This window comes from Notamacropus eugenii, chromosome 3, assembly GCF_028372415.1.
Source record: "Notamacropus eugenii isolate mMacEug1 chromosome 3, mMacEug1.pri_v2, whole genome shotgun sequence".
NCBI lineage: Eukaryota > Metazoa > Chordata > Mammalia > Diprotodontia > Macropodidae > Notamacropus > Notamacropus eugenii.
This window is the reverse complement of record NC_092874.1, coordinates 181,763,220-181,785,149: the sequence shown is the minus strand read 5'-3', so window position 1 is coordinate 181,785,149 and position 21,930 is coordinate 181,763,220. Positions and strand designations below refer to the sequence as shown.

At 34.6% G+C, this 21,930-nt stretch overlaps 1 protein-coding gene across 10 annotated transcripts in view; it reads right to left on the bottom strand.

Moving 5' to 3' along the window:
• Positions 1–21,930, bottom strand: part of SOX5 (SRY-box transcription factor 5) — a 1,296,482-nt gene that overhangs the window by 700,385 nt on the left and 574,167 nt on the right. For all 10 annotated transcript variants that reach the window (XM_072653487.1, XM_072653486.1, XM_072653490.1 and 7 more), the window contains one exon: positions 5,843–5,904. The gene's annotated coding sequence lies outside the window, so the exon portion shown is untranslated. The remainder of the gene's footprint in view (positions 1–5,842; positions 5,905–21,930) is intronic.

Genomic DNA, 21,930 nt, shown 5'->3' with positions numbered 1-21,930 from the left:
CCAGCCTAATACTTGATTTTCTGTTTGTCCAAGGTAGGACTCTACTTCCGCTGGGAGTGGGGGAGGATGTGGGTGTGGTTATACTGCCCCAGGCTTCAGGGGGTTTGTATCAGCTGCTTGATCCCCCACAGCTGACAGTGATTCAGTCCTCTGATGCCTCCTCCCACCCTGTCTGTGCTGTCCCCAGTCTGTGCCAACAGAGCCCATGCTGGACTTTGGCTGTTCCCAGCCCAGTGGGATATACCCTTCCTGTAGATCTTCTAGGTTGTCTTGGGCTGGAGATTAGTTTCACTCTGTCATTTTGTGGGTTCTGTAGCTCTGGAATTTGTTTAGAGTAACTTTGTACAGGTATTTGGAAGGGTTTGGGAGAGAGCTCAAATAAATCCCTGCTTTTGCTCCACCATCTTGACTCCCCCCCTAGTATTGTGCTTTTTAAAGCTTAAAAAAAATCTTATTATAAAATATTCTTCACAATAAGGAAGATCATGCAAATGCTATTGATTCCATATTAGAGAAGAAATACATTCACAAGATTCAACCCTGTCTCCTAACTTTATTACTTTTTAGACTGTTTAAGACTATACAAAAGTGGAATTTTTCAGAAATTCAGGTAAACTATAAAAAGCTGACTGAATAGTTTCAAAGTTTATATGGTCCTTGGATTGTTTTTCAGTTCACTAGAATTAGGCTGTAGGTTCTAAAATATTTAATCTCCTAGTTTGGGGGCTTTTTCTTTTCTTTTACAAAAATCATTTCACACATTCCTCAACTGAAACAAGATAACTAAAGCAAAGCTGACTTTTAAAAAGGAAAAAGGAGGGATACAGGAATATTGTACACAAAAGATGGAATTACTTTTCCCTTTAAATATTTTCTTAGTACTTATTTAGTAAGCTCACATGTAAACAATCTATAAATTAGAAAGTAGGAGTGAGGAATTAGGAAACATGATTGAAGCAAAAGGGAGAGATTTATACTTTAGAAAGACAACACAAATTGTAATAATCCTATGCTAAGTAAAATGAGAATGGCAGAGTCAGGGTGTGGTTAGTCAATCAATCAATCACTAAACATTTATTGAACCTCTCCTTTGAGCAAGTACTGTGCTAGGTCTTATGGGTAAAAAGACAAAAATGAAACTCTCTGTCCTCAGGGAGTTTATGTTCTTTAAAGGGAGTCGATGTCTCTGTCTCTGTGTATGTTTGAGTACACACATACACACACACACACACACACACACACACACACACACACAAGAGAAGGTAGTTTTGGATAGCAACAACTGAGAGCGAGCTTCCTTAAGCAGTAGATGGCATATAGAATCTGAAAATGGGTCTGCTTGTTTTTAACTTGTTATTTTTCTAAACAGTTTGAGTCATTTTTGTAATTGTCCATATTCAATAATAGCTGGCATTTATGTAGTTTTACGCAATACTTTATGTGTGTTATCTCATTTCTTTCTCATAACAACCCTCCAAGGTAGGTCCTATTATTATCACCTTTTTACAGATGAGGAAACCAAGTCTAAAAGAGATTAAGTCACTTGCCCACTGTCACAGAGATGGCAGGCATCTAAAGAAGGATTTGTTTTCAGATTTTCCTCACTCTGAAGTCCTGCTGCACAGTATAGATGTAATTTGTTATATTTCAGAAATTTTCATCCAGTAACTTTGAGGTGAAGAAGCCATTATATTTCCTAAGAGATTATAATTATTCATAAATGCATATGTGTATATGTGATGATTATGAAATGAATTAGAGATTAAAATAATATAAAGAAATTAAGGCATATAATAATTAAACTGCTTTTCTTTCCACTTATTGCATTCACTAGGAAAAATCAACACTCTCACAGTCTTTAACACAGTAAACATTAGCCAACGGCATAGCAAAAATAATCCAAACAATTCATTTATATAGGTTTAAACAATCAATATGGAACACCATATGATAGAGATGGCTGCAACAATCTGCATAAATTATGAAGATTGGCAGTGGCAAATCACACAGCCCAATTTTTTATATACTACATCTATGTAATAGGCTTCATGTAATAAAACCTTAGTCTATCTAATGCTTCCCCTTGACACCACACCACCAAGCCCCTTCCAAGATCTATATCCAAACTTTCAAGGACTTTTCTGAACCAAATTTGACAAAAAAAAATTGGAGACTGGCACATCATTCTCATGATAAACCATGTTTTCCTTCTGTAGTCTGCATCTTTGATACATCACATTGGGCTTTTCCCATCATACAAAGTGTGAAATTTCTAAACTCTTCCCCTTCACTTATCTAAATTGAACTTTGGCAGCCAACAGCTAACTGTTGGAAAGTTCCTTGAAAACGATCAAACCATTTCTAGATCTGATTGCAAAAAGCATCTGTGTGTGCCAAGATAGAAATTACAATCTTCATCGTATACAAAATCATACTATGCATGATTAGCTCTGGGGAGAAAAATACCTTGAAAAAAATTAATAAAACATCAAAGCTGGACATGACTTCAAAAATCCACATGAGATTGAAGCATTTGATGCAATTAAAAGAAATGACTAATTCTTATAAGGCAGTGCTCCAATCATAAAGACATTTTTGAGTAAGTGATATTTTTTTTCCTCAAAAATCAAACCTAAACTCTGTGTTAAGTGAAGAATGAAATCTCAAGCTTGGCTTCAAAATGGCAATTTTAAGTCTTAATGACCTTCACAGAGCACTTTTGAACATTACATTAAAAAGATAAGCCTTTGAAAACTTTAAACTGTGGATAAGTAGGCAATATTTGAATAAGTAATTAAAGGAGCTACAAAGAAGCGTAAAATGTATTAGCACTAAACTAAAATGCATAGAAATATAGGAGAAATTGACAAATGGGGGTCGGTGAAATAAAGACCTATATTCTAACTTACACGTACATTTATAGTAGGCATTTTGGTCAAATTCCAGAAATATTCTTGAGTAGAACAGATCACAGGAATATCATATTTGACTATACCTATCGTCATAATTTCTGTCCTCATTATCCTTACATACCTCATTATCCTTACATACTTATGCCATTAATAAATACAGATGTCCTCTTCCTCATTTAATCCATTTTACATTTCTTGAATATGATTTATATATTACATTTTAGAATTTAAGAAAAAATCCTTTTTTAGTATTAGGCAATTCAAGTAAATTCAAGAAACATTTTAAAATGCCTACTATTTGCAAGGCAAAGAGAACTTTTTAAAAAATCTTATATTTCCAGTTCATGCAGGTTATAATGAAGATATATATCACATATGATTAATACTTTAGCTTGATGGCTGTTATGGCAGTGCTATCACTTTCAAAACTCTAAGAAAGTTTAAATGGGGAATGCATTGAGGGGGCAAATGAATTTAGTCATAGATATGCTGAGTTGGTTATGCCAACAGAACTTCAGATGCAGATCTTTAACAGGTAGGTGCAAATGTGGCACTAAAATATGAAGATTAGCAACTTTCTCCAAACCTCTTCAATATAAAACATCTAAAGGAAGAAATTATGTGTGCTATAAAATGATTACAGCTAAAATCACAAGATAAGAAGACAGAATCCCTCGATACAAAGGTAAACCTCATGTGTCAACTGAGGAGCATTAATACTTAGAGCCATCAGCAGGAATCCCCAAACCCAAATGTTTCCATGTCCCTCCCACAATGAGCTCAAGCAAGTTTTCTGACTTGATTTAGGATCATAATTCTGCTCAGCTCTTCCCAAAGAACTGTTAGACACTGACTCTGGATAGTGAAGCATCATTCAGGCCTAAACATATACCACATGTGACACAAAGATTCTCATACTAAGAGGAAACAGCTATAGCCTTTACTGAAAGGGGCTGGAAACCAGTTGAGACCAGTTTTCTCCCCTTACTAAGGAGAGTCCCTTAGTAAGGGGCTCCAAGACCTGGGCAGCCCCTACTTCCTTCTTTTGGAAGAAGTTGGGTTGCTATAGCCCAGCCTCCAGGTTCTGTACACCAGAGAAAAAGGGGAGAGGGTCCAAAGAGTCTGTGACAGGAAATATTAGAGGAAATCTGAACCATCAAAATAATCCAGACAGAAAGTCTGATTAAAAACCTAGCACAGAAGTTAATGTGGGAAACAAAGAAAAGAGTTCTGTTTCCCCAGGGTCAAAGCTCCTCCCAGCTTTGAGTGGTGACAGTCAATCAGATTTGTGACCTAGCATGATCAGGTAAAAGGTCAGAAACTTGTAAGAGACAGCAAAGAGTTGAGTGTCCACAAAAGCTGTTACCTCCTAAAGTTGCGAATAAGTCACATAAGAAGGTTAGCAAACTGCAGGTGGCCCTGACCAATCAGAAAACACTAAGTAACTTTCAGAAAAACCCAAGAACAGGATAAGGACTAGTCCAGCCTAAACCAGCTGGGATCAATGACAGGGCAACCTAAAATTCCAACTGCGCTTGCTTAATGAGCCTCATGCATATAAGCAGACACACCCTGCATAAAATTATCCCTCCATTTTCTCATCATGTTGAAGCATGTTTGGGAGAAGGGAGCGCATCAAGGAGTGATGTGTAAAAGGTGTGTCAAAGAGTGTGTGACCTGAAGGAGAACCGAACAATCCGTCCTCTCATGGGAAAGGATCCATTCTGAACTAACAGTATAAAAGCTTCTCTCACTTCTGTATTCAGTGTTCTCCCTTCTTAAAAAAGGACCTGAGCCCGCTTCTGACCAGAAATGATTCAATTCCTCTGAATTCTGCTTTAATAAATTCTTTTCCTTGATACTTGAGTGTCAGGTGTAATTCGAACACTAACAAACCAACAGAGAAGATCCTCAAAACAAAAAGAATGAATGCAAACTTAAACAGAAATCAACATACTTGGAAGAATTATTATAATTTAAAGAAAACTGAATTAATACTGTAGAGAGGTCATAAAGAGACAGAGAACTTGACTTGGAGCCAGGGAAATTTCAATTCAAGCTCCACTTCTGACAGATATTGGCTGTATTACTCTAGGCAAGTCACTTACCCTCTCATTCCTCTAGGCAACATCTAAAAGGTGTCAGCCTGCAAAGGTAGAGGGAGTTACCCTATCTAGGAGATCTTTATATCAATGAAACTCAATACTCATTCTTATTATCTGATTAAAGAGAGTTTAATATTAACTTCTAAGAGAGAACAGCAAAAAATTCAAAAGGTTCAAAGGAGAAATAAAGCTCTTCAAAAAAATTAGAAATTAATGTGCAATAGTAATAAGAAATAGAAATACATATATATACATATATAATAATGTATCTCTCTCTAAAGAATTAGAAGCTAAGACACAGAGAGAGAGGAAAAAAGAGAAACTATTAGAATATAAAAATACTGAAGCAGAGTAAAATTTAAGAGAAGAAAAACAAAAAGCACCAATACTAAAATATCCATGAATTCTAAATAAGCCAAAGCAAGGCACCTTGAAGACAGAATTCACAAACATAATTTAGGGATCATAGATCACACAGAAGATTGTTACAAATTAAAAGCAAGCAAAAATCTTAAAAAACATAATACAGAAAATAATACCAGAAACCATCGTAGAACTACCCAAAACAGGCAGTGATGTTTTGATCAAGAGAATCCATATCTAACAATCAAGAAAAAAATACATCTAAGCCTAAAACATGTAATAAAGCAAAAACTTTCCATCTCAAACAAAAATATTTGGAAGTAGTCAACGGAAAAGTCTTCAGATAATTTGAATTATACGTCATTATTCTTTATGCATGAGAAACTGGAAAAAGGAAGAGAATAGTATATTCCAAAGAGCAAAGGAGCCCAGCTGCAATCAAAAAAGGCATATCCTACAAACCTGAGCCCAATCAGCAGGGAAATGGATGGATGTTCAACAAAAGAAAGGCATTTGAGGCATTCCTGTAAAAAAACAAAACAAAAACAGAGGTAAGCATATTATTCAACTTGTGGACATCTCAAGCAGAAGCCAGAAAAAGGTAAATAAGTACAATTACCAAAAAAAAATTAAATAATTGAATTGGGGGACTGGAGCTTAGGGATTCTCTGGTAGATTTGGAATCATCTGTATAGTTAACTGAAGTCCTCATTTTGACAGAGAAAATAAAGGAGAAAAGAAGAGAATTAAGGAAAGGAGTATAGAATTCATCCAGACTCTGGAGTAGGAGGATAAAGACGAATCAGCAAAAGCTACGAAGACAGAGTTGTTAGATAAATATGAGGTGTCACAGAAACCTTGAGGAAAGAATATATCAAGAAATATTGAGTGATACTTTTCAAATGCTGCAGAAAACTTGAGGAAGATGTGCACTTAAAAAAAACCCAGTTAACCTTGAAGACAACAGGTAAGGTAGCAGTGTGAGAATAAGTGGAGGCAGTAACAGATAGTTCACTTTCTAGAAGTTTTTAAGCAAAGGGGAGGAGAAATATTATTTAATACCTTAAAAGAGTAGTGCAGTTAAAGGAGAAATTTTCCAACACAGGATTTTGTAGATCATGGAATTTAGGGCAGGAAAGAACAATCTAAACTAATGACTTCATTTTACAGATGAGGAAACAGACCCAGAGAAAGTAAATGGTTTGTTCAAGGTCACCCAAGGTACTACAAATTGGAACAATACTTGGAAGCCCACTACTCTGTCTGGGGATCTTTCTTCTCTATCAAAATCCCCATCTGACAGATAGATGCTACTAGCCCTGTACCTCAGTACTATGCCCAAGTATCTTAGGAAGACTAACTAGGTCTTTATGTTCATCATTAGTCTCCTTTCTTTGGGTGGCTCAGTACAACAGCCATATTCCAAATCAAGATAACAGTAAAAAAAAAAAAATCCTGTTCCTTTCCACTACTTTTGATTAGGCTAAAAATCCTCTTATTAAACCATGCAGTAAGATGAGCAGAGATGTGTATGTGACCAAATTTAGTGCATAGGTAAAAGCTTCTTTTCTTTCCTGTTTTTTTTTTTTTGTTATGGGGCTTCTGAGTGTCCATTTGCCTATTAATGCTGCTGTCAAGAAATCCTTCTAATTAATTTTCTCTTAAAACTGTTACTTTAAGCAGTCACATAGGTTAAATAAGTCTTGAGAAAGGTCATTTAGTCAGGGCCAATAGCAACGTATACCAGAAAAGTAATAGATAGTTATTGCAGAAGGAAGTTAATGTGACATCTTACATGAAATGGGTTGTTAGTTTTGATGCTTGACTATAAAGTTGAATACATGATACCAAACGTTCACAGTATAGTGTTAGTAGAACTCAATACTTTGTCCAATGCTCTATCCAAGGAATTGCATTATGTATTTATTTAGATGCTATGAATAGGGTTAAAATAAAAAGAAAATATAATGGCTTGGTTGAATTAAGGACACATATAATTATATTTCTAAAAATCTATGTTCTAGTTCTAAGAAATTGTTTGACATAAAAATAATTAACCATTGTGAGACATGTGAGATTCCAAAGATTAATCTTAAAAATAGCTAAATCATTCTTGGATCAAATTGAAAAGGCTTCTCAATTCAATATTTCAGTTGAAATTTCTATCTTTTAAAATATCACTATCACTAGGAATGGTGGCATATGCCTGTAGTCCCTTTTACTGGGGAGGCTAATGCTAGTATATTGCTTAAGGGGAGCTCTTAGCTGTAGTGCAGCTAAAGCAGATTGGGTAGCCAAACTAAGCCTTACAACAATATGGTGAGCCCTCTGGCTAAGGAGGTGTTAACTGGCCCATCTCAGAAATAGAGAAGGTCAAAGCTGCCATGCTGTGTTGCTCAACAGTGAGGCTGAGCCTGTAAGTGGTCACTGCACTTTCAACAAGGATGAAATAAGGGTACCTAGTCTCAAATTAAAATGTGTATGTGTGCGCGCATGTATGTGTGTATGTGTGTGTGTGTGTGTATGCTTATCTGTTGTTTTTTCCCCTTTCATAATGAAAGCAGGAGAGCATTTGCTCAAGGCAGAAGACAACATTTTATCTATCACATAACATTTTTAAGAAGGTCTATATAGCTCTATTCTTTCTTATTTTCACAGCTCTTATCCCTTATAGAGTTTCTGGGAGAGGAAAACGACACATATAAAATCCTTTGTATTTTTCATACGAAAAGTACTCTCTAAATACAACCAATTAAACTGGCTGGGGAAAACTAGTACTGTTGTTCATCTCCAATGAAAGCACCTTCTCTATGACATAAAAATATTTAAATGTGAAAATATATGTTTGGTAGAAATCAAATATTTCAGTAATTCATAATGTGGAGTATATAATAGTATTAAATGAGCCATTGTTAAGTGATTGATTTTCGAAAAATATATTTCACCTGGAATTTGGAATCAAAGTATATACAGATACAGTATCTTCAATGACAAAACTTCTCATAGAAACTAGTACTCAGCTATAAAAGTACTAGGACTATACTCCAAAAGAAAAAAAGACTGTTTTTATTAGTAAATATTTAACTAGTAAATATATATTTTTTCACCGATTTCATAGTAGCCCCAAACTAGAAACCAAGGGAATAACCATCTCTTTTTGTATATGAATTGTGACAAAATGGAAAGTTTCAGAGGAAAATAGGGAGTCCTCTATGATCTAATGTAAAGTGAGGTGAGAGCTAGTAGAGCAATTAATGCAATTACAACAATATTAAAAAGGAGAAAAAAACTGAAAATATCTAGAACTCTGACCCATGCAATGAAAAACTGTGAGTCCAGAGGACCAGTGATAAGGCATGCTATTCATCTCCTACCCTGGAGGTGATGGACTTCAAAAAATGCAGAATGAGACATATATTTTTGACCATGACCAAAGTGGGAATTTCTTTTGCTAGACTACGTATATTTGCTATGAGAGTTTTATGTTTTCATTTAAGGGGAGGGTAGGAAGGCACAGCAGCAGTGAGATAGATAATAAATATTTCTTAAAGTAAATATTTACATTAAATAAATAAGTAATAAAACATAACTTCTATCTAGGTAAACATATAGAAAAAGAATGGGAGCACATTTTAATGAAAATGCACTTTTATTTACTTTGCTCTATATGAACATATACAAATAAAACCATTGTCTGTTGAATTTGTGACTGATGACACTGTAACTAATTATACCAAAAAAGAGATATGACTAGTCCTATCAATAATGCGCACATTTTCCTCTAGTTTTTAACTATGGCTCCTGTTTGCAAAGTCTTTCGCTGCTTGATATCTGCCTGTTTGCCTCTTGGATTGCAAATCACTTTGGTTCAAATGATTTATTGCTTAGTTGATCTACTTGCTTTTGGATCTCTGTCCCTCCCTCCCCGCCACAACATTACAGCTATATGCCTCATTGCTTAAAGATGTGTAGAATGAAAACAAGTTTGTCATAAGCAACCCTGAATATTTAAGTCTTTGTGGGGAAAGAAATAGAACTGTACTTTGTGTATTTTACCACAGCTCACTGTTGGGCTAAATTTTAGAAGAAACTGTCAAGAATGCCCATAAAAAAATGAAGAGATAACTTGATGTTCTCATTCATGTATAACTCAGGAATGTCTTAGCCTGATCCCTGGGCTCACTAAAACTAACAGGCTTATTAACTTGTTATTTTAATACATACTACATCAGAGAAAAAAAACAAATGTGTGCATCAGGAGAAATTTCAAAATGATTGTTTTCTTTCTTTGCTCTAAGCTGATTAAGTAGTTTTCCCAAATGATATGAATTCATTGGCTTCCCCGTAACGCTACAGCGTCCACTCTGCCATATTACTAGGAATCATAGAGGTGAGGTCATTTCATCACTCCTTGCAAAACGAAAAAAAAAAAGCAAAGCGTCTGCTAAAATCTGACTTCATTTGATTTACTCTCCAAGACTGTTTTTTATTAAATATGTTTGACTGCTATCTCTAATTAAATGTAGAATTAATTTTGGCAAACTAACCACAGATGCAGTTTATGTTCAATTTTATCAGACAGATTTATTTATAAGCTGTCAACTTCTTGAAAGACTTCATTTTGGAGCAGTTTTAAATTGCTAACAGTAGCTGTAAATGGAGCTACTGTTCTCTGGAACACTAAAGGAGAAGTATGCTATAAATGTCCATTCCATCTGTGAGGAATCATAAAACAATCACATTCCTTTATTTTTTTTCCCTCCTTGGGACCTTTATTAAATTAGTTCAACTCAATTAAAAATAACTTCAAAAACATTTCAGAGCCTTTTGTTTCATGGAATACTTGGAACTCTCGGCACGGAACGTCACCCTTTTAACTAATCCCTTTTGCTAAATGGAGGAGAATGGTGGTATTGTGACTTCAGACAGTGCTTTCAAGGGTCTCTACTGTACCGAATTGAGGTCATTGCAAGACAATGCTCAACACCCAATAGCCATTCAAACATTCTTCACAACTCTATCAAACGTGTCTTTCTTTCTCTTGCTTGCTTTCTATCATGGCAAAGTCAGAGGACAATGGAAAAAGCCTCCAGCACCATTTATGGTCACCATATTTGCACATGACAAAGTCTATTCTTCTTGGTTTGCCAATTCGCTATAAAAAGAATCAACCCTGGGATAGATTTTCCCACCATTACAGTTATTCAAACTTAGTTTGGATTAGGAAAAAAACCCACAACAACAACAACAACAAAAAACTGTTAGAGTGATGGTACGTGCTGCTTGGGAGGCTGACTTGCTATTTTTGTATATATGTAACAAAGCAAAGACTTAATGTAGAATTGGATATGTCACATTATAGCCAGCATATGCATGATGGAGTATACAATTTAGGGGGGAAAAGAGTTAAATGATAAAATAGGAGCTATTACACCTCGTCTTATTGTCTAGCATTAACAATGTTATAAAATTTGCTGTTTGTGAAAAACAATGCTTGTGCCCCACAAGCACTATTTAGCTTTGCTTGGGAGCTTTTAATGGTTTCAGCCACAAACAAACAAAATCAATTGCTGTAAATTTTTCTCACCAGGGCAGCTCCTTTCTGTAAAAGATGTATCCAGAGCATCGTCCCCTGAACAGATGAGAAAGAAAACATCTTGCAAGCTATATAGTGAAGTTGTTATAATAAAGATTTTGATTTTAATTAAGAATGGGATTTGTAGGACAATTAGAGAGATGTAATATTCTTTCAAAGAAACAGTGCCCTTTATTGGAAAATACCATCTGAAATGGTATGGGTGCACTTGAAGTTGAATTAAGGCTTATTTCTTAGTATTTCTCCAACTAATAAAAAGAGAACATAGGTATATAGAAATTGTAGGTACCCCACCTGAATTGCAGGGATGCAAAGATGTCATTTATCCGTGTAATTGTTCCCTGTTCAGGCTTCAAGTTTCTATGCTATGCAGACTCCAATAATACCTTCTTTTAACTATAGTATACTTCACGATACAGATTCATCATTCTGAGCCACAAATATTCTAAGACATCAAGTTCTACCTGTACAAAGCAAAACAACAGCTCACATAGACTTACCACCTCGTTCTCAAAAATAATTTTAAATACTTTCCATTACAAAAAGCAATAATAATATTTCCTAGCAATTTTTGGCCGACTGCCCTAAGAAAGCAAATTCTCCTACTATTTTGCCATGTTTCTTTTAAAAATCATAATACTTGGGAGGTAGCTATAGCATTATGAGAAACAAGTCTGAATTTAGAATTAGAGGATCTGGGTTCATGTCCTGGCTCTACACATTACGACTCAGCATCTTCTTCTCCCACTTTGCAAAATGAGGAAACTACTACTCGATGCGTACTTCACAAAGTTCTTTGCCAGGAAAGTACTTTATAAACTCTAAGCCCATTACAGAAAAATGAGTTATCATTTCTACTACTACAATTTATCTTTACCAATGTCCTTCTCATAATGTGGAGGTAACCTGGGGTGAGCAAGTCTATGTTGATGAAGCTCAAATTCATGGAAACAGCTTGATACAGAGGGAAAAACATGAGATTTGGAGCCAAAGGGCTTGGGTTTGAATCTCAGTCCTGTTCTTTACTACCTCTGTGACCCTGGGTAAGTCATCTAACTTTTTAGGCCTTCGTTTTCTCATCTGTAAAATAATTACCTGTAGGTGATCTCTTATCTCCCAATCTGTGATCCTGTGATCATTGATATGGAAAGGTTCTAAGTATCAGCCTGATGACTGGTTTTAGGTCTGTTTTGTGAAAATCATCCCATACAAACTTAAGAGACTTATCACCAGGATGTTCACTGGGGTGATGAATTTTTCAGCTACAATAACATTACAGAAATCTATTAAGTCAAGGAGAAGTTGTTATCTGTGTCAATTGAGGTGGGGCTCTTCACTGAAGAAAGCATAGATCCTTCCAGTATTTAAGTATTATCAATTATGTAACAGAGATCCTTCAACATCAAGCCAGAATGCAAGACCATCCATGTAGATATGGAGCACATACTCAGCTCCATGGGTGATACCCTAGTCCAATAAGGAGAGGTAAAGTCCCCCGACTTGTAGTGTAATATTTATATTTTCACAAATGTGCTGAGGAAACAGTGAGAATGCCATATTGCTCACATTTTTACAGTGTTTCCTGACCGAATAAAGAAGGAAACTTTCATTTAATCCCCACCCATGCATACTGACAAAGCCAGATGGGGAATTTCTTTTGCCCTAGAGACTATATTCATCCACAACAGTGACTGCTGGACACATCATAATTATGCACATTCAAACTATTTAATCCCTAAATACAGTGCCAAAAAGACATATTAGCAACATACTTAAGGATCACTCATTCCTCTTTTCTGATAGAGGCACTCAAATGTTAAGTTTAAATGGTGCTGGTTAATTGAATGTGCAGACTCCACATTCAGCAAAAAATTAGTTTCTTTGAGTTGTTTTGTGGCAGGGAGAAGGTAAGGCTGAATTTTCTGGGTTCTCACTTCATAGTCATATAAGTTACGTGAAATGAATAGACCATGTATTTTTGACTATCTAGTTCAAATAAACTCAGATGAATGAGACTACAGCCAATGAATAAATACTTCTAGAGCACCCACCACATGAAAGAAGGAGGAGGGGCACAGCTGAGCAGAAAGTGAGGTAGAGGTAGAAATAGAAAAAGAAAAGTGTAAGGCAAGATCCCTGTCTTCAAAGAGTTTACAGTATTGTTACTGTATTCATAGGATCAGTAGAATTCTTAAAACTTTTCAAACTTACAAGTTTATAGGATATCAAATATTCAGCACTATCCACAAATAAAAGCATTTAAAATATTATATATGCATGTATATACTTACATATACATATGTTTGCATATATGTATACATGCATGTATGTGTATAGAGATAGACAAAGCCTATCAGGGGTGGGGAACCTGTGGCCTCGAGGCCATGTGTCTTCTAGGTCCTTGAAAGTAGCCTTTTGATTGCATCAAAATTTTACAGAACAAATCCTTTTTATTAAGAAAATTTGTTCCGTGAAGTTTGAATTCAGTCAAAAAGCCACACTTGAGAACCTAGAGGGCCCTATGTGACCTTGTGACTGCAGGTTTTCCACCCTTAGATCTTCCTCTTTTCTTGAACACATGTTGTCATACATAATGATATCTCTTCCAGCTATTTGAATTCCTACCATCTTTTGGAAGTCCTAAAAATGAAGAAATACTAAAATGTAAATTTTAGATTAAAGGTTTATATCTCCACCCCCAGCTCTTCTAGGAACCAACGTAATTAAGAAAGACTGAGACTAAATAAAACCATGAAATATTGTAATTGAATATTCAAAGTTACATCAAAAACTATCTTATCACCTTTAAATTATTTTGTAATTAGTATCTATTATTATAGTTAATTACAATATCACTGTGCTATGAGTTAATGCCATATGAAACACAAGCCTAATTCTGCAGCTCATAATCACTTCATACTCATTCTACGTATTTTATGACAACAATTAATATTAGGGTCCTCATATTTGTTTCTCCTCCATATAAACCAATACTAATAATGGAGAGAAAGGGTTAAACATGAACATTTGGTCTTCACCTTATTTTCTACTCTTTGTTAGAAATATTAAATCATAATACTTTACCATTTTTATAGGGAGTATTTAAAACACAGCTCTCAGAAGATGTAAAAATGGCAGCTGTGAGGGCACTTAGAAAATAGCAATGGCTTTTTTCAGGATTCTTTAGGCTTCCAATTAGTAATAAGAAATCAAAGGAAATACCACTGGAATGAAATCCTTACTCTAATGCCTCTAATGTCTAACGATGTGTGAGTTCACACTGGTATCAGGAAGATAAATAAACATAAATGATATAAAAGAAAATATATAAATAAATAAAAGATTTTTAAAAAGAAGAAAAAGGCTGTGCAAATAGAATACAAATTCTGGCAGGTCTATCCTTCAAGAAAGAATGACGTTTAGTAGGGCTCTGTTAGTGGACAGTGTGTGGGAACCAGTTTATGTTCCATATGGCCATTCATCCAGGTTGGTTATAGGAGAATCATAAAGTCAAAGGATGATGAATTTTTTGACCTCAGAGATTCTCTAAGATTCTTGCAGAAATACTGAGATCTTCCTTTTACAAAGCAGTTCCCACAAGAGACAACATCACAGATCACTGAAGTCAATATGATCTACCTGACTGAAAGTGTTAGTGGTTATTTGTAGAATAAGTATCTTACAGATTCCTCCTGCTACTCCCTCCAGTCAATATTTCTTCATATAAAATTGAAAAGAAACAGAATTTGGGAACATTGTTCACCTGCTTTCATCAGGAAAGATGCAATTATCACTAAGTTGAGAGAGAACATAATAGAAAGATACCAGCATATTGCATTGTTTTGTAGTGCCCTGCATTGCAATGCATCGTATTTCACTTTGAAAAGCTCCACTTTCGGACATTATTTTCCAGTGAAAATTAGATAGCACCAAAGTATAAGGTTGTGAGACGGGAATTGTTAATGCAATTAAGAGTCTCTAAACCTAAGACCTGAAAGTTTTTGGTGAGATTCTTTGGCAAATGCTTTTTGGCTGATAAGGGTAGGAATTCACTTACTTCCTGCTCCAGTGCCTTTCTGTTGTATGCAGATGACCCTTGATTTGGGAAATTTATTCCAGAGCACAACCTCTGGAAGGTTCTGCAGCAGTAATAAATTCTTCCAAACTGTACATTTTTCATCCATAAAGTAGCAGCTGGGCTAAGTTTGGAGATTCTGATCAACCAGATGGCTATCCAAGATTTTTTTCTGCCTTGGAAAGTCATGAAATTTTTACTCATATGGAGATTTGACAACGGGTGGAGCACAAGCTCACACCAATGAAACTGCAGCTTTTTCAAAGCATCAAAGTCAGAAGGGAAAATGTTGTGCTTCCTCCTCTCATGCCTCCATCAAAATAAACTTTCCACTGGAAGGTTCTCAATTGGAGCTGTGTGAACTTGTAATGCTTTGTTATAGGAGTATATCCAGTTGTCCGGATATATATTCCCTGTCCTCACAAAGCTTTTATTCTTAAGAAGCCACAACAGTAAAAACTTCAGATTCCAAGTCCTATGGGAAGCTTTGTGTGAATCATGAAAGAAGGATAGTAAAATTGCGAACTAGTCTTGGAAAATAAATATTAAAAGTTTAACATTAAAGTTTTCATTATTATGAAAACTGAAGAGAAAGAGAAATAGCCCCATAACAAAATGTTGCCCAAATTACCATTCATGGGGAGAAAATTCAGTTTCTACAAGATCAACTGTGATGGTAACAGAGAAAGAAAATCTCAGAAATTACTTTCCAATTGTTATTGTTGAGCTTACAAAATGAAACCTTTTCAGAATTCACTATTATCTGTGTGCTTTCATTACCTGAAAATATTTGGCATCCTGTTGTTGAGATTAGAACCTGAAATACCCAGGAGAGATTCAGGCCTTTTAATGAGAGGAACATATTTAATTCTTGTGAATACGGCACGAGACAAATTCTACGGAAGCTAACTCTGTCTTCCACCAAGTGAATTCACAACTCTAATCATGTAACATTGGGATGTTTTCAATGTGACATTTGCAACAGTTTTTAATCTAATGTTTTCTACACTTTGGCTCAGGTCTAGTGCCATTTCCTAAATTAATAGTCATAAATATAGTCCTGAGAGCCCTTAAGTAAAAATGTCATTTAATAATAATTCTGAAGTCATATGTAAATATGCATTCATGAAATCCCTAATGCTTTCCTTAGGCAATTTAAAATATATAGAAATGTAACTCATTTAGAGAAACATAGCATAAAAAAAAAAGCATAGCATAAAGGATTGAGAGCTGATCTCGGAATATGGGATCTCCTGGGTTCAAATCCCATCTCACACATTTATTTATTGTCTGTGTTACTCTGGACAAGCCACTTATTCTCTCAATTCCCCAGACAGCTCTCTAAAACTATAGGGCAGAACAGCTATAGAATCGGTATGGGTCATTCACTCAGCAGGAGTTTGCGACAATAGTGAAACACAGATCTTAAAAAAAAAATACCACCATGCATCACGTCTTTATGGTGGTCAACTGTTCAGCAAATACATATTTGGATGAATTCTAAGTTGTGTCACTTTTCAATGTAATTTCCTTATCATCATCACTTTAAAAACTCCCTAAAATTACATATATTAAGTCTAGTGGCATTAAATAAAATGAAGGAAAAAAAATTCAAAGCACATATCATGGCTAATTTTTTTGTTTAATTTCTTATGCATAAAAGCAATTAAACACACACTTTTTCATTAAGAAAAAATAGTGTCAATGTTTTCATCATATTATTCATATTTTATAATTCATTAAATAGAAACCATTTGTGGATTTTTTTTAAAAAAGCAACATGTATTTGACTTTTACTTGCCAAAATACCTGACCAATTTTTGTTTTCATTTGATGCATTTACTAACAGTGTATGATCATACAATAAGAACCTAACAATAACATTCTGAATGCTGGAGTCAGAGATACTAGAGTTTTGAGATACTAGAGTTTTCTAAGATACTAGAGTTGTGAATGTTTGTGCTTTGACATAAGGAGATAGTAAGATGGAACTACTGAGTCCAACTTAAAATAATTATGAAAGAGGGATGTATATTTATCAGATATCAAAAATGGAGAAAAAATGGCAACATATGCTTCCAAGTTTCTGGATTATGAAATGAGCTATCCTATGCTAATATTAGAGAATTAACTGTTATGGTACTATATAACTAAATGGGGGTAAAAGTTTTTTACCTCCAGAAACAGAGACTGACATTGAATTATGACTATTAGAAAATCTTTGAAAATATTGAAAGGTTCTGACATTTTACAACTAAAACTTAATATTTAAAATTAAAACAACATATAGTCTAAAAGAAGTAGAAAGAGAAACATCACTCTTCTTCCTTGCTCTAGAGCTCTCCATATATCTTGGTCCTATTCTGAAGGAACCATCCAGAATGGAGTAAGTGGCAGCTAGGTGGATCAGTGGATAAAGCTCTGGGCTTGGATTCAGGAAGATCTAAATTTTAATCTGGCCTCAGACACTTACAAGCTGTGTGACTCTGGGAAACACTTAATTCTGTCTGACTCAGTTTCTTCATCTGTAAAATGAGCTAGAGAAGCAAATAGCAAACCATTCAAATATCTTTGCCAAGAAAACCTCAAATTGGGTCACAAAGAGTTGGTCACAACTAAACAAAAACACAACATCTTTGTGGGTAAAATACTGAAAGTATCATCATTCCTATTTTACAAGTGAGGAAACTGAGGCTTTGATCAAATTGATTTCTACCAGAGATATGAGGAAGGTTCAAGAAAATTAAAACAATTAATACAATTTGCTGTATACATAAGAATAGGAACAAAAACACAGATACATCAACAAGTACAAAAAATAAGTCTTTACCAAAGTGACATTGCCTTCTGCAAAAATTCATAAATACATAGGTATAGAAGGACATGTCAACAATATGATCAAAAGTGCATTATATATACACACATATACATACATACACACACCAAAAGGTAGCAATATTTGTAAGGAAGAAATACTGGAATTTTATCAGATAATTCAGAGATAAAGTAAGTGTCCTTTACCATTAATGAATTAATGTACTATTTCATTTATACAAAAGCTGGAATTGAAATTTTAGATTCTGTAAGCAAAATCAACAAAACTAAAGTAAGAAGAGTAACTGTTGACTAGAGCAAAACATTTGCCTCAAACGTTTTAGTATATATTCACTGCTAAGACATGTAAGAAATGATACAAATCTATGACTAAGACCTGCTACTCAGTAGGTATGTGGTCACATCATAGGAACAGCTAGAAAAATAAATTCAAAGGCTTCAATAATTATTTGCAAAATCTTCTCAATCAGTAATAAGAGCAATACAAATTAAAACAACCACTATTTTTGTTCACATTCATCAAACTGGCAAAAGATAAGAAGTCAATATTTTGTCATTGTTGTTTGTAAAGAGGGCCAAGGACATCATGGGGGTGATGTCTTCACTTGCACATGATCCAGATTTAAGTGAGGCAGAACTCTACACAAAGTCAGCCTCGCTCTCTCCTCCAGAGTCATCAAAGTCCAGGGTAAGACAAAAGTCAACATGACTGGTGATGGCCCAGGAGGAAGTAGGTGAATTTTTAAATTAAGGTATTTCCCAGGTCTCAGTTTGTCTGCGGTAATCATTCAGTGATAAGAACTAGGTAAGAACTGAGACAAAAGATGGCATAATTTACCATTACAAAAATACCTATCTGGAAGGAAGAGACCCTTAGAGTTTCTGGCCAGAATAGAAAATAATTGATATTTACATTCATTCTAAACTATCAAAAGCTAAACAATGAGTCATAAGCCTGTTTTGGGGGCCATTACTGGCTATATAATAAAAGTCAAAGAGATTTGGTTTAAAGGCACAGTCCACTTGAAACAACTGGTTTTTTTAAGGCCTGTTTTTTAGAGCTATATTTTTTTCAATAAAGTCATAAATGTGAACTGTGTAGGGAAAAAAAGGTAAATGGTCCAGTCTTTTAAAAGATATCAAAATTAAGATTAAAATAAATAAATTTAGCCCCTACATCTCAAAATATCTCACAAATGATAAACAAGCCAAAATTATATTCTTTTGGACAGAGTACCCACGGTAAGTATGATGATCCAAGTGGAGAGGGAGACAATATGTGGCAAGAGAAGAAGAAAAGGTGGGAAAAGGGAGAAGGAAGAAGGAAAAGGAAAAGGGATGAAGAGAAGTAGGTGAAGATGAAAGAGAGAAAGAAGAAAGAAAGAAAAGAAAAAGAAAGAGAAAGAAGGGAGGAAGGGATAGAAGGAAGGAAGGAAGGAAGGAAGGAAGGAAGGAAGGAAGGAAGGAAGGAAGGAAGGAAAGAAGGAAGAAAAAAGAAAGAGTAGTACTCCCCAACTTCTGCTTAAATGGGCAAGTGAGCTTTCTGAGGGCTGGTATTATTACTCTCAGGTAGTACAGTAAAGAGAATTAATACAAAATGTTCTCCCCAAAACCTGGTTTATTCCTTCTCACAGATACACCAGTCAATATTTTAGGAACAGTGGGAAGACAGACATACTAATACACTTATGGTGGAGGTATGAATTGACCCAACAATTCTCAGAAACTAGTTGGTACAATGAAATATACTAAACTTTTCATAACCTTTGACACAGAAGTTTTACTACTAGGCTAAGAAGTCAATCATCATCATCATCATCATCATCATCATCATCATCATCATCTTTCATGACATATATGCTAAAATAATTACAGTAGCACTTCTTATTATGAAAAAAGAGTGGAAATTGAATTCTCATTAATAAAGGAATGGCTAAAAATTTTTAGTATAGCAATATAAGGGAAGATTGTTGTAACATAAGAAATGAAAAATACAACTGATTCAAAAATACACAGGAAGATTATGAACTTATATCTATGATTATGAACTTACCTAGATTATAGGAAACCATTAGATGAAGTATTTCAAGTTATATTGTTGAATCGATGGAAAGACATGAAATAACTACTAATATAGGGATGGGTTCAGAACTTGTAGGATGGCCATACTCAATGAGTAATTCTTAATGATTCATTGTCAGCAAAGCAGGAGGTTTCTAAAGGAATACTCCAAGAACCAGGTTTTGGTGCTGTGCTCTCTAACAACTTTATCAATAAATTAGATGAAGGCATAGATGGCATGATCATCAAATATAAAGATAACGCAAAGCTAAAAGGAATAGCTAACTCACTGTATGACACTGACATATTAGAGTATAACTTTGAAATTAAAAAGATGAAATTCAAAGGGGATAAATGTAAAGTCAACAAACCCACTTGAAAAGTATCGAATCTCGATGGCATAATTAGATAGCAGAGTTTTGTTTTGTTTTTTTTCCTGAAAAAGACTTTAAAGGGTATTACACTGCAAGTATAATATATGTCTATATTCATTAGAGAAATTGGTCTATAATTTTCTTTCTCTGTTTTGTCTCTTCCTGGTTTAGGTATCAGAACTATATTTGTATCATAAAAAGAATTTGGTAGGACTCCACCAATTTTCCCAAATAGTCTATACAGTACTGGAATGAATTGTTCTTTAAATGTTTGATAGAATTCACTTGTAAATCCATCTGGCTCTGAAGATTTTTTTCTTAAGGAGTTCATTGATGGCTTGTGCAATTTCTTTTTCTGAGAGAGGGTTATTTAAGTATTCAACTTCCTCTTCTGTTAATCTGGGCAATTTATATTTTTTAAATATTCATCCATCACATTTAGATTGTCAAATTTATGGGCATACAGTTGGGTGGAGTAATTTTTAGCTATAGTTTTAATTTTCTCCTTATTGGAGGTGAGTTCACCCTTTCCATTTTTGATATTGGTAATTTGGTTTTCTTTCTTTTCTTAAATCAAATTGGCCAAAGATTTATCAATTTCACTGGTTTTTTCACAGAACCAACTCTGAGTTTTACTTATTAGTTCAATAGTTTTCTTAATTTCAATTTTATTAATCCCTTTTAGTTTTCAGTATTTCTAATTTGGTAATTTACTTGGGGATCTTCAATTTGTTCTTTTTCTAGCTTTTTCAGCTGCATGCCCAATTCATTGATCTCCTCTTTCTCTACTTTATTCATGTAGGCATTCAAATGATATAAAACTTCCCCTAAGAACTGCTTTTGCAGTATCCTGTAAGTTTTGGTAAGTTGTCTCATTATTGTCATTCTCTTGAATGAAGTTGTTGATTCCTTTTATGATTTGTTGTTTAACTCACTCATTCTTTAGGATTAGATTATTTAGTTGCCAATGAATAGTTGGTTTATCTTTCCATGACCTTTTATTGCATGTAATTTTTATTGCTTTATGATCTGAAAAGAATGCATTGACTCTCTGCCTTTCTCCACTGGATTGTGAGGCTTTTATGCCCTAGTACATGGTCAATTTTTGTATGTGTGCCATATACCACTAGAAAAAGGTTTATGCCTTTCTATCCCCATTCAGTTTTCTCCAGAGATCTATCATACCTTCCTTGTCCAGGGTTTTATTCACCTCCTTAACTTCTTTCTTGTTTATTTTGAGGTTAGATTTATCAAGTTCAGAAAGGGAGAGGATGAGGTCCCCCACTAGTATAGTTTTGCTGTCTATTTCTTCTGTAACTCCCTTAACTTCTCCTCTAAGAATCTGGATGCTATACCACTTGGAGCATATATATTTAGTAATGATATTGCTTCATTGTCTATGGTTCCTTTTAGCAAAATACAGCTATCTCCTTATCTTTTTTGATTAGATCTATTTCTACTTTTGCTTTGTCTGAGATTAGGATTTCTACCTTGCTTTTTTTACATTAGCTGAAGCACAATATATTCTGCCCCAACCTTTTATCTTTATCCTCTGTGTATCTCTCCATTTCAAATATGTTTCTTGTAAACAACACATTGTTGGATTATT